This window comes from Lissotriton helveticus, chromosome 11, assembly GCF_964261635.1.
Source record: "Lissotriton helveticus chromosome 11, aLisHel1.1, whole genome shotgun sequence".
Lineage (NCBI taxonomy): Eukaryota > Metazoa > Chordata > Amphibia > Caudata > Salamandridae > Lissotriton > Lissotriton helveticus.
Window position 1 is genome coordinate 884223272 of NC_136072.1, and position 13009 is coordinate 884236280.

Sequence of the window (13009 nt, forward strand, 5' to 3'; positions counted from 1 at the left end):
CACCTGACCTTGTTTACCCCATCTTACTCTAGCGAAGTTTTCTTCATGGAGTCTAACCACTAAGTCGAGAAGTTCAGGTGGCAGACCCATGAGTCTAAGGGATTTCCACATTTTCTCTCTTGGTACCAAATCGAAAGCCGACTTAAGATCCACAAAAGCGGCATAAATAGCACCACCACCCAGCTTGACAACCTTCCAGTACAACATATTAAGTCTAAAAACCTGTTCTAAGGTGCTGGTGCCTACTCTGAATCCTGCTTGCATTGGGGACAGAATATTTTCTTGCTCCATCCACCCCTGGATTCTCGCGAGTACCATCCTGGCAGTTATTTTTTGAAGAGAATCTATCAGGCTTATAGGGCGATAGTTCCCCGGGACTGAGCGGTCCCCTTTTTTGTATACTGGTAGAATCTCCGCCCCTTTCCAGGAGCCCGGGATCCTTGCCCCTGCAGCAATTGCATTCACAAGCATGGTTATGTAAGGAACCCAAATGTCAAGATTCATTTTAAAAAGATCAGTGGGTATTGCGTCCAACCCAGGCGCTCTACCTGAATGGACTGCACCCAGGGCATACTTCGTGTCAGAGGTATTAAAAACAAGCAAGCAATCAGGGTTAGAGGGCAAGACTACTTCCAACTCTTGATGAATATCCTGATCCACGTTCGGAGCTCTAAACTGCAATGAATAGAAAGCCACCCAGTCTTCCGCAGAGACGTGATTCACAGGGGTTTGGGAATCCAGGTTCACACCCCACTTAACGATTTCCCAAAACTTAATTTGGTTTGATGTTAGACATGCCGAAAGGCGCTCTGACCAATGACGGTCATCCCATTCCTTCTTCGCGGCCCATAGCGCCTTTTTGTAGGTCAGCCGAGCCGTTCTAATAACGGCTGTGTCTCTAGATTTAATCGCTAAAATCAATCTACTGTGCGCTACCCTACAACTCTTATTGTACCATTTGTTCCGGACTTTATCCTTCCTTGGTATTAATGGGGTTGTTAACAGGGTTTTTAGTTTCGCAAAGCACAGATCATGAAGATCACTAATCTGGGAGATAATCCCCTGGGAAGATGATGAAGCTTCAATTACAACCAATGTCTTCGCGACTTTTTCCTCTATATCTTTTATTATGGAAGGATCTGCAACTACCCTAGACCATTTAACTCTTTTCTATCATTACACAAAATGACCTCTGCCGTTAAACAGGCGGTGATAGAAGGCCCACCTCCAACACCTAAGAGCTTAAAACCCAGCGAAAGGGGGTTGTGATCGCTCTCTGGGCGTTCCACAACCTCCATGTCAATAACCAGGGACCAGAGCTCAATTTTAACAAGGAAATAGTCGATACGACTCTTACTGACCCCATTATTAAAGGTCGAGTGGCCTAATTTATCGGAGGGCGTGCGTCCATTGGCAGCACGCAGCCCCCACTCCAGACATAGCCCCAGCCAATGAAGTGCTGCCTCAGTGCCCTTGACGCCCCTTGTCAGTGACAAAGGCGGGATGTCCCATGCCGCATCTTCGTCTGCCCCCAAATCCTCCCCCACGCTGTTCAGGGGCTCAAATGAACAATTTAGGTCACCAGCGACCAGAATAAAACTGTCACTGCCTATTTTCCTCAAAAGCGAGTCCAGATCGTCTATAACTGGATGCTTACGACCTCCAGGGCGTCCTCTAGCATAAATATTTATAAGTACTAAGTCCTTATTGTTACCTCTACTGAGCTTAATACACAGGAGATCCGGATTTTCTACCGAAATCTCCGATAGACTATACCCCATAGACTGTCTTATCCATACCACTAGACCTCCTGAGGGCCTTCCCTTTGGGCCCTGTATAGCAGGCTTGAAAAAGTTTAGGTACCCTGCCCTATGAATCGGGGCAATTGCCCAACTTTACTGTAAAATGACAATGTCAAAGGAGTCGATGAAATCAGCCCAATCTTCGCTATCCATACGACCCCTTAGCCCTGCCATGTTCCAGGAGACTATTTTAGCTGTCCCCACCAGATTACAAGTTGGGGCTGCCTCTAAGGTACACCTATCCTCCTCTAATGCAACATTCGCCCTCCGCAGGGGACTAGATCTCAGGGAAGGTGATTTGGAGCAAGATTCTACACAGTCCTTACTTTTATCCTCCTCAAGAGCACTATTTTCTGGGGAGATGGGCAATTGGCTACAACCTATGGAGTCCCTACTGGTGCTATCTGGCCCATGATCATACCCCAGTCAGTCAACGCATTCCAGCCCAGACAGTGGACCAAACCTGTTCGGGAGGCACGGGTAGAGGGGCGAGTTGGGAAGAAACCTCTCTACCACGTTTCTCCCCACCGGTCTGTATAAAGGAAAATTGTTAGGAGGAGGCGGACCATGCCTTTTAGGATAAAAGTAAGACAAACTTAAGGATTGTACATCCCCTGTTCTTCCGAATGTTGCCTCCCTACAAATATGGTCGACCACCCATGGATCCCGAATGTTTATGAGAATGCAATCGCCTTCCAAGTCCTTTACACAATAACCCACCCAATCAACTCTACGGACTGTCAGGATCTTTGTGGAAGAGGAGGGGGGAAGGGGACGATTTTTATTAAGCCAAAAGGCTACCTTATTCATTAGATCCCCATGTGATTCTGATTGCCCATCCCTAAGGGGTGCGACACCTGTCAGGACAATAGTATAGGGTGTGGCATCAATTGGTAGGTCTGCTGGTGGAGGCCCTCTTCTAGTGACTCGCCTAGGAGGTTGTGTACACCCAACTGCAACGCAAGTACTGACATTTTGATGGGGGGTCGATTTAGAACTGCCTACCCCCGAGGTAACGGCCTGTGCAGAGCTCATAGGCTTAGAAGTGCTTAACAGTGGTAATCCATTAGATTTCAAACTTGCCTTCTTGGGTATAGCAGTTTGGATAACCGGGGTAGGGGGTTTATTGTGGACACTAGGGGCCAGATGTAGGTGTCTAAATACCGGTCGGAAACGGCAGAAAATACCGATTTTCGGCTGTTTCCGACCGGTATTTGGACATTGGTATGTAGGGCTGTGAAAAACATACAGATTCGGTAATTTTACCGAATCGGTAATTTTACAGATTCGGTAAAATTACCAGTGGTAATCCATTAGATTTCAAACTTGCCTTCTTGGGTATAGCAGTTTGGATAACCGGGGTAGGGGGTTTATTGTGGACACTAGGGGCCAGATGTAGGTGTCTAAATACCGGTCGGAAACGGCAGAAAATACCGATTTTCGGCTGTTTCCGACCGGTATTTGGACATTGGTATGTAGGGCTGTGAAAAACATACAGATTCGGTAATTTTACCGAATCGGTAATTTTACAGATTCGGTAAAATTACCGATCGGTAAAATTACCGAATCTGTATTTTCTTATGTAGGTAGCACTTTAAACAGTGCTACAGGGCCTTTAGAATTCGTTATTTACCATGGAATACTATTCCATGGTAAATAACGAATTCCAGTGTACATACACATCTGTGCATGTACACCTGTGCCATGTGGCACACAGACATGCCCTAAGGGCATGTCTGTGTGTCACATGGCACACAAGCCAGGAACAGGGGTTCAACAGGGTGTCAAAGTGACACCCAGTCACCCTTGCAAATTCGGTAATTTTACCGATTCTGTAATTACAGAATCGGTATTTCCCATTGATTCCTATGGGCTTCAAAGCCCATAGGAATCAATGGGCAATACCGATTCGGTATTTACAGAACCGGTAAATACCGAATCTTAAAGATTCGGTATTTACAGATTCTGAAATACCTACATCTCCCCCCTTCATATTTACCACTTCTTAAATACCGAATCGGTAAAATTCGGGATTTAAGAAGTGGTAAATAAGAATTACCTACATCGGGCCCTAGGTGGCTTCGGATTCCTAGCCATAGGGACCGGTCTAGTATTACTAGCATTTGACAATTCCCCAGGTGGGATAACCTTAGTAGCTGTAGAAGTATTGCCTTGAAATTTAGAGTTAGAATGACCAGAACTACTCGAAGAAACCAACTGCTTAGCCTGGTCACTGACCAGTTTTTTAAGTAGGAAGGAATTAGCTGTAATAAGGGTCTCTAGACTGTCGATTTTAAGGTTCATAAGTCTGGTTCTCTCTAATACCGGCAGCAAAAGTGTCTTAAATAAGATTTCCATTCGCGCCAGCAGGTCGACATTATTTCCATTCATATTTGCTATACTAGTATGGGGAACCCCTGTGGGAATAATAGTGAAGGTAACAGAGCCACCCGATAGTATAGTATGCAATGGGTCCTCCCTTGAAAGGTGAGTATCGGGCACAGGCAATGATGGGCTAACGGTTTTTAATGCCTTTGAAACTGCACCTTTCTGCCGGCCCTTGTTACGTTTCCTCTTACCAGGGCGATTCATCTCCAGAGTCTCCTCTTCAAAGGAGGAGGCTAGTAGTGATGGTGTAGCAGAAAGTACGCTATCTTCTACTCCACTCACAGATGAATCTGCATCACTAATGTTGGTATCAGAACTACATTGCAGTAGAGGGGAACCTTCGGTGTCATTGTGTATCTCTACTGGTACAAGAACCAAATTAGGGGGAGGTGGTAAACTGGGTAAAGGGCTTGTCGCTGAAGCAATATGCCCCAAGGAGGAACGTTTCCCACTTATTAAATCTATTGACAGCCTTTTCTCGGCAAAGGCTATTTCTTTTTCCAAAATGCCCGTAGCTTTGATTATAAAAGCATCCAGTGGGCCTGATACCACCCCCTTTGAAGTCTGAAGAACTACAGAGCGGTCTTTACCCGAACGTAGTGGCATACTGAAGGATTAACAGAGTATACAACCAGAGTACAGAAGTTATAACCACAGCAAACACCCAGCAACAACTATAACTGTAAGGGCAACTAAAAACCAAAACAACTCCGCCCTCTGTACCTAATATAAGTGTTCACCAGGTCAATGTCCAAAGGCCAAGAGGGGTGGCCCAGCCCGGCCTCCTACGGCCCCTGACGGCCACAGACGGTCCCGCCCTTGTCCCGGGCTTCTCCCGCGCGCTGCAAACATCAACATAAACAATGGACTACACATTACTTTAAAGTGAAAGGCTATCGGCCATATTAATCTGGGCACGTTGCGTATTAGAATGGTTCTTACATGAATGAGAAGAAAATGAAGCATTGGCACAGCCAGTAGGTCTCGCCATTGGGGCCTTATAAGTGTTTAGCCATACTGCGCTAAGTCCTGGCTTACTCTTGAAATTCGGGAGTAAGTCAGTAATAATATAAGAGTATGACCCAGTTGCATCTATGGTAATCTTGCACTAAGTGCTTGAATATATGACTGCATACACAAGTGTGTTTGCATACAGCTCTTTAATGGACTGTGCTAGATTACTATTGTGAATTATGACCTGCTCTGTAACAAAAGGATCTCTGTGGCAAAAGCAGTAACCTACAAAGCTATGCACATACAATACACTTCTGTGATCTGCGTGGTACACATTCTTTGCAGCAGTCATATGAATACTTTTGCGCTACCATAGATTAGTCAAAACTGCCACTAGACCAAACTCCTGCTCATTCCAGCAGGAAGAATAATCACCAGAGATATTTTGAAAATGTTATTGTCTGAGAAAACTGCTGAATATATGCAAGGTATTAATTTTGAAGTGTCATAACTAAAACCAGCTCAAAGAGAAGCCTACGGTGACCGTTTTGCCAACTTTAGTATTACAAGGCGCGTACAGAGTAATAAAAAACTCTGCAAGCGGACTTCTGAAGTTAACAATTATGCAGTCACTTCTGTATTCCTTCTCCTTAGGACCAAACCAGCCAACCCTCCACAAGGGACACTTAACCTACAGGCCCTAGGTATCCTTGGTACCATATATTGGGAACTTACAATTTTGGGTGAACTAAGTGGACATATAACCTTTTAAGGGTCCACGCACTGGCAATGAGGCTTGGTTGGCCGGTCTCAGTGCACTAATAACCAGCAACATCAGAGTTGATCATGCAAAAAGGGACGTGCATGTAAGTCCATTGGCTTAAGTGTGCAAAAGAGTAAAAAATATTTACTTGCTTTGTGGATCACACAAAGGCGACAATCCTCTCAAAACAACCAAACGTTGTCCCAAAGCTGGACTTACCTCTGGCGTCCTGAGATACTGCAGCCTCAGAGTATCCAAAGAAACTTCGGAGGGACCATGTGTGCAGCAGAGAAATGACATGTGGCTGTACACACTGCAGCCCAGGTAGGAGTCAGAGGAGCTTCAGTGAGTGCAGCTGTGCACACTGCAGCCCAAGACAGTACGGAGGAGCTACGGTGAAACTTTGTGTGCGACTGGAGGGGTGCACAGTGCAGTCTTAGTCCCCAAATGATCTCCGGTGGAACCATGAAACATGAGTGTAGCTGAGGGGTGGCCAACGGACTCATGCACACAGCAGCTAGGGAGTGACCAGAGAGAGGAGCATCCATGAATGATGTGCGCAGCTCGAGGGGTTCCCCTGGTGCGTACTGCCGCCCGAGTGTATGGATGAGTTTCTGAAGGTGACACAGCAAACAAAAGACCCTGCTCAAGATTCTCCAACACCTCAGCAGAAAGTTTACTAGGATGCCGCCCCTCGCCCTAACTACATGCTTCCGCTAAAGTAAATGCTCTCAAATGCCAGCAGTGGTCTTGCACAGCAGGGCAAAGGGAGTCAGAGGCAGCAGCGTGCTTCACACCAATCCATAAGTTTACCTTGGCAAGCTAAAGGAGAACATGCTCTTACATCTTCCTATTAAACTAACTGTTTCCTTTTTTAGTGCAGGTCTAAAGGGCTGCTTGGCAGTGAAACTCGTGGGACTGCATTTCATTTTGAGACTCATACCAGATGTACCAAAAGAGTAGCGACTTCCTGCTCCTGCACTGCCCTAGAGAAGCCACTGCGGTTCAGTGCTGTAGAACGGACATAGGATCTCTCAAGGAAGTGCCATCTGATCAAGAATCTTAACAAAAGTGTTTTTGTGTGTGTATGTCAGTGGTCAAAGTGCATTCCAAAAACAAGATAACAGTTGCCCTAGTTGCACAGCACTGTTGCCACTAAAATGTGCTGTGCATGTCTGGATTAACTCGACCTCACAAGAGTCGTGCTGAGCCTGGGAAGGCTCTGTCCATTTGAAACATCAAGCATTGTCAGTCATCGCAATGGCGGGCTGATGGCGGCTTTGCGCGCGTGCCTGTGAAAGTGATGCGTCCGAACGGGTGTGAAAGTGAAAGTCATCGCAATCACCGGCTGATGGCAGCTGTGCATGCGTTCCGGCCCACATGCACGCAAGCTTGAGGCCAGTGTGTGGTAGCACTAAGAAAACCCCACTCACTAAATGTCTCACCAGAGCAGTGCATGGCTGGCTCAGGCGAGACCTAAAAAGGGGTGTTAATGTACACACACTATCCCTAAATAAAGTTCTAGCGATTCTAGTTCCATTCGATTCACAGCTAACTTGAGATGTCATGAGTGATGTAACTGACCATGTCATGAATGATATAATGTCTGAGGTCATTAGCAGTACATTGCAGGGGCATAAGTTATAGTTAGCCCACATAACTATAACTGCTGAATTTCACTGGTTGTGTATGAGTGAAATCTGAGTCTAACTATACCGTCCCTGTAATCTTTGTTATTTTCAGCAAATTTCTAGTTTTTTTTACGTCAAGTAAGGTGCATATCACAATGGATGGTGGGGGATTGGAAGCAGGGCCTGGCATTGTGCTGCCCCCACCCAAGCTTGCTGCTCCTGCCTTCCCTCCTCCTAGCCATCCATTGTCCAAGTCCATGTTCCTGCTCCCTTATTACAGCCCGTTGTTCTGACACTGGCCTTCCTGCCTTCTCTGAACAGTTAGCTTGCTGCCCCATTCACCTCCTCCCTTTCCTCTGTTATCTAAATCCATGGACTAGCCTCCTCCCTCTTGCCATGCATGGTCTGATGTGCTGCCACTGCCCTCCATTTAGCATGATGTACCAGTCCACTCCTCCTGCCCTCCATTGCCCAAATCAATGCCCCATCATTGACCTCCTACTTAGCCTCTGTGCTTACCTTGCTGCCTCTATTCTCCTCCCCCCTGTCCTCTGAAGTCTGTGTGCATGCCCCTTCTCCATCCTTTTCGCCCACCATGTTTCATGGACCTGCCACTCCTATCTACTCTGAATGTGTTCTGTTAAGCTGCCACTCCCCTCCCACCTGCTTAGCATTGTCAGATGATTGTAACCTGTCCCTGCCACCTCTACCATGCATGTCCACATTCCATGCCCCTATCCCCTTCCTCCTGTCCTCCATGGTCCATTTTACTGCCACACCCTTCTGCCCTCCCTGGTCTATTGTACTGTGTCTGCTCCTCCTGTCTGCCCTGCGTGGTCTGTTGTGAAGTCCTTTCCACTGAACTCTCTTGTCTGTGCCCAGGTCCTGACCCTCCCTTCTATCCTCCATAGTCCTTTGTGCATGCCCCTGCACCCTCTTTCTCGCCCATCATAGCCATTGTACTGCCACTAACCCTCCCGCTTGCCATGCATGGTCTTCGGTGCTACTAAGGCCCCTCCCAGCTTCCATGTGTGGTCAGCTAGCTTCCCCTGACCCCCTCCCACCTTCCCTCTATGGCCTGTGTGTATGCCAATATAGTCTCACTGTTGCTCTCCATGGTGTGTCTTGCTTCTAGTGCCCATCCTACCTGACCTCCATGATCATCTTGGTGCTCCTGCCCAGGCCCCTTGTCTGTTCCATTGTAATACCCCTGGTCCGTCCCTCCTGCCCTTTATGGTCCGTTATGCTGCAGCTTTCTCTCCTGTCTGTCCATTATAGTCAATTATCTACCATTGTCTCTTCCCCTCTTTTCTCTGCTGTCCATGTGCATGGTCCTGTCCCCTCCCTATTGCTTTCTATGGATTGTTGTGCTGCACTCGCATCCCGCATGCCCTGTGTGGTGTATTGTGCTGCTGCAAACCCTGATGCCTGCCCTGTAGGGTCAGTTTGGTGCACCTCTACATGTCCCTTCTGTCCTCTGTTATCCGAGCCCATGTCCCTACCCCAATACCTCCTGCCTTCCATGATCCAATGTACCATACTTGCTAACATTTTGAAGTTGGTAAGAGGGAGATTTAGAAAAACAAAGTGGGTAGTGATTTTCCCCTTTGACTTACATTGAACAAGAGAAGATTGCAGACAGAAGACAGATAAAATAAAGCCCATTTGGGCTTAAAAACATTGGACGTTTCTTGGCTGAATCGGGTTTGGTGGCATGTATGGTTGTACTACCACTGCCCGTTCCTTCTGCCCACAATGGTCTGTTATATTGCCCCAGCCTCTCTTGCCAGCCCTGTATTGTTGGTTTGTTGCCCCTGCCCACCTTTCCACTGCCCTTCATAGTCTGTTGTGCTGCCACTGCCCTTCCTGCCTGCCCAGTGTGGTCAAATTGTTGACTCTGCACCCTCCTACCTGCCTTCAATTTTCAGAGTCCGTGCCCCTGGCCTCTGCCTCTCAACAGTATCCTAATGAACAACTAGATTGCTAACATTCTATATTTATTACAAAATTGTGGAATGCCTGATGTCATCTTGATGTAATCAAAACTGTAATACCTAGAGCATTTCCTTTAGAAATACATATATGAGAGGGTCTTATTTGCATCAAAATTATAGTTAGTGCTATAAAAAACTAAAATGAGGACATATTTTCTGAGTTTTCAAATAGTGACAAAGCACTTTTAAATTATTTGTTATCTTTATGTTTTTTTATCCAGTTGACCCCTCAATTAAACGTTGCACTTCGGGGAGAGGATGTGGTGTTACTTCCATAGCTGCAGACTTTGCAACTGGGGAACATTGTTAGAGTTTCTGCTTCAGCTCGACATTCTGTGATTCTGGTCAAATCACTTAATCTCCCCATGTCTAAAACCAGAATTAATGTGTTCTTGTGTGATGTAACCAATGCTCATGTAAAGCACTTCAATACCTGACAAGTCTGCACTTTATAAAACTGCAAAAACACAAAAAATAGAAAATGTGTTTTGCACACTTCTGTCATTGGGCTACATGAGGGCTATATCTTGGTGATACTTGTGCTACATTTGGGCTCTTTTGTCTCTGGTGGCCAAATTGGGAGATTTATTTGTTATGAAGTTTCCTAATTTCCTCATTTACTGCAGTCTCCTCAGTAGGAAATGCTGTCAGTTTTTTACTTTGATTCCATCAAGAAGGTATTCAGATTTGTCACACATTTGCCCTAAATTCTGAATGTTAACACTCTAGTTGCTCATTAGATCACTGTAGTAAAGCTACTGCTCACCCCAGAAGTCTGCTGCTGGCATTAAAAGTGCATGTTTCAGTCTGCATGTCAGAATTCTTTAATGAAAAAGCAGAGGATTTGAGAAGTCACTCAAAATGTGCCCTAATTTTTCTTTCTTCAGGACTAATTATATTTTCTATGGCAAAATGAACTCCCTCATTGTGTTCCTTTTTAAATTAAATGTTTTAAGTGTTACCAGTTTATTCCAATCAAGATGGCTTCAGGTATGCCATACTTTTGTCATAAGTAAGAATGTTAGCGCTCTAATTGTTTTTTAGAACACTCTGGGGCATTCTGTCTTTGGGCTATACTTGGGCTACATCTGGGAGATATTTGTACTACATTTGGGCTCTTTTGTCTCTGGTGGCCATCATGGGAGACTTATTTTGTTATGAAGTTTCCTAATTTCCTCATTACTTTGATTCCATCAAGAAGGCATTCAGATGTGTCACACATTTGCCATCAATTCAGAATGTTAGCACACTAGTTGCTTATTAGAACACTGTAGTAAAGCTGCTCGTATTGAAAGTGCATGTTTCAGTCTGCATGTCAGAATTTGTTTCCTAAAGAAAATGTAACACAATAATCATTAAACAAAAGGCTACACAACCCATGAACCAATAGGGGGGTAGTCTCCAAGGCAACTGCAGTCCAATCATATCACAGTCCATTGTATATAATATCGTGACGTCCCTTCCGCTTCCTCTTTCTTCACTGCTCGTCAGTTAAGTGCATTCCTTACATTCTTGGCTTAATCTGACGTTGTTGCTGTTTGTATAGCGGTTTCTTGTGCACGTTATTAGCATTATTGACTTGGTATTGTTTCTTATTCCCTCTTGCCCAAGCGTATTCTCCCCCTCGCAGTTTCTCCCGCTATACGCTCTGCGCGCGGTGAGATCCTGTCAGGCGCGTCTGGTCCGAGCGAGGCAGCTCCGTCGAGTGCTCCCACTGGTCTTTACGCATGTTTGGAAATCCGGTCACTCCTTTAGTGTCCGCTTGAATCCTGTCCAACCCTCGCCTCATTTTGACACCGCTATGTGGTAATTTCCCCACATGACCATGTTAGTGACCAGGTGCCGCCTGGTGGTGGTAATTGGTATTGCGCATCATTCTATTCTTATAACAGTTTCGGGGAAAGCCAAGCTGTTGGAGCACTGGCGAGGGGGCTGCCTTAAGAATTTTAAGGACATTTGTTCTGTGCTCACACCTTCTGCTATCATGTCTTCTCCAGAAGACCATTTTTACTCCTCCTACCAGGAAGTGGAGGAGGAATGGCCCCCCAAGTTTTCCCTACAGCAGTGAACCAAGCCCTCTCTCTGGCTATTTCTAGGGCGCTGGCTCCTCTTAGGGATCAGGTTGATAAGCTGGCGAAAAGTGTCCCTGGGGTGTTCAATGACCCAGATCTGGTGGTGGCGGGTCCCAGTAGCACCCAGATGGGGAATAAAAGGGCCTTTAAGCATAACTTGGAAGGATTTGATAAATTTATCGAGACCTTCCGCAAGAGTGCGCAAACGCTAAAACATGCACCCTGCCAGGAGGAGGAGGAGCCCGGAGAAAAGTGTGACGATGTTACCACTATTGTCGACCCCGACAGCGGGTTTCCTTTAGAGGGAGAGTGTGTATCGGAGGACGATTTCTCCTCCAATGAGGATAAGGACTCAGGCATCACTGACGTCCAGAGTCCCACTCTTCTCAGTTCCCGGTTGGGGATGGGGTCCACTCGGACATGTTCGAGCCTACCCAAATTTACCATCCTAATTCGGCGGAGTGGACCCCTGACACCAAAGTGGCAGAGTATGTGGTGGGGAAAATCCATCAACCCCTTGAAAGGGGGGTCAGGAGGGGAGAATGCCCCAGGCCCTCACTGAAGGGGAAGGTGGCACACATGCCTGAAATTGATGAGAAACTATGTACCTTTTTCTCCGAGTATATGAAGGATCCCAAGAAAGGAATTGATAGGTCTTGGACATGGTAGGGCCCTTGACCTAAATTATTTAATTGGCGGAGCGTTCAAAAGAGTCAGGATCCCCTTTGTCCACTGATATTGTGTCTGGTTGGGCGCACTACCCTAAAACACTATGACTTCCACTACCCAAAAACCACTGCACTACCCTAAACCCTAAAACACTACCCCCCAGCACGACACCCTACACTACCCAAACATAACTGCACTACCCTAAACACTAAAACACTACCACCAGCATGACTCTCTACACTACCCAAACACCACTGCACTACTCTAAACCCTAAATCTACCCCTGAACCATCTCCTACACTACACAAACACCACTGCACAACCGCAAACCCTAAAACACTACCCCCAGCACAACCCCTTCACTACACAAACACCACTGCACTGCCTTAAACCCTAAAACACTACCCCCAGCACAACCCCTACACTACACAAACACCACTGCACTACCCTAAATCTATCCCCAGCATGACCCCCTACACTACACAAACACAACAGCCCTACCCTAAACCCTAAAGCACTACCCCCGCATCACCCCCTTCACTACCCAAACACAACTGCATTACCCTAAACACAAAAACACTACCCCGAGCACGACCCCCTACACTATCCAAACACCACTGCACAACACTAAACCATAAAATACGACCCCCTAGACTACACAAACACCATTGCACTACCCTTAACTCTAAAACACTACCCCTATACTACACAAACACCACTGCACTACCGTAAACCC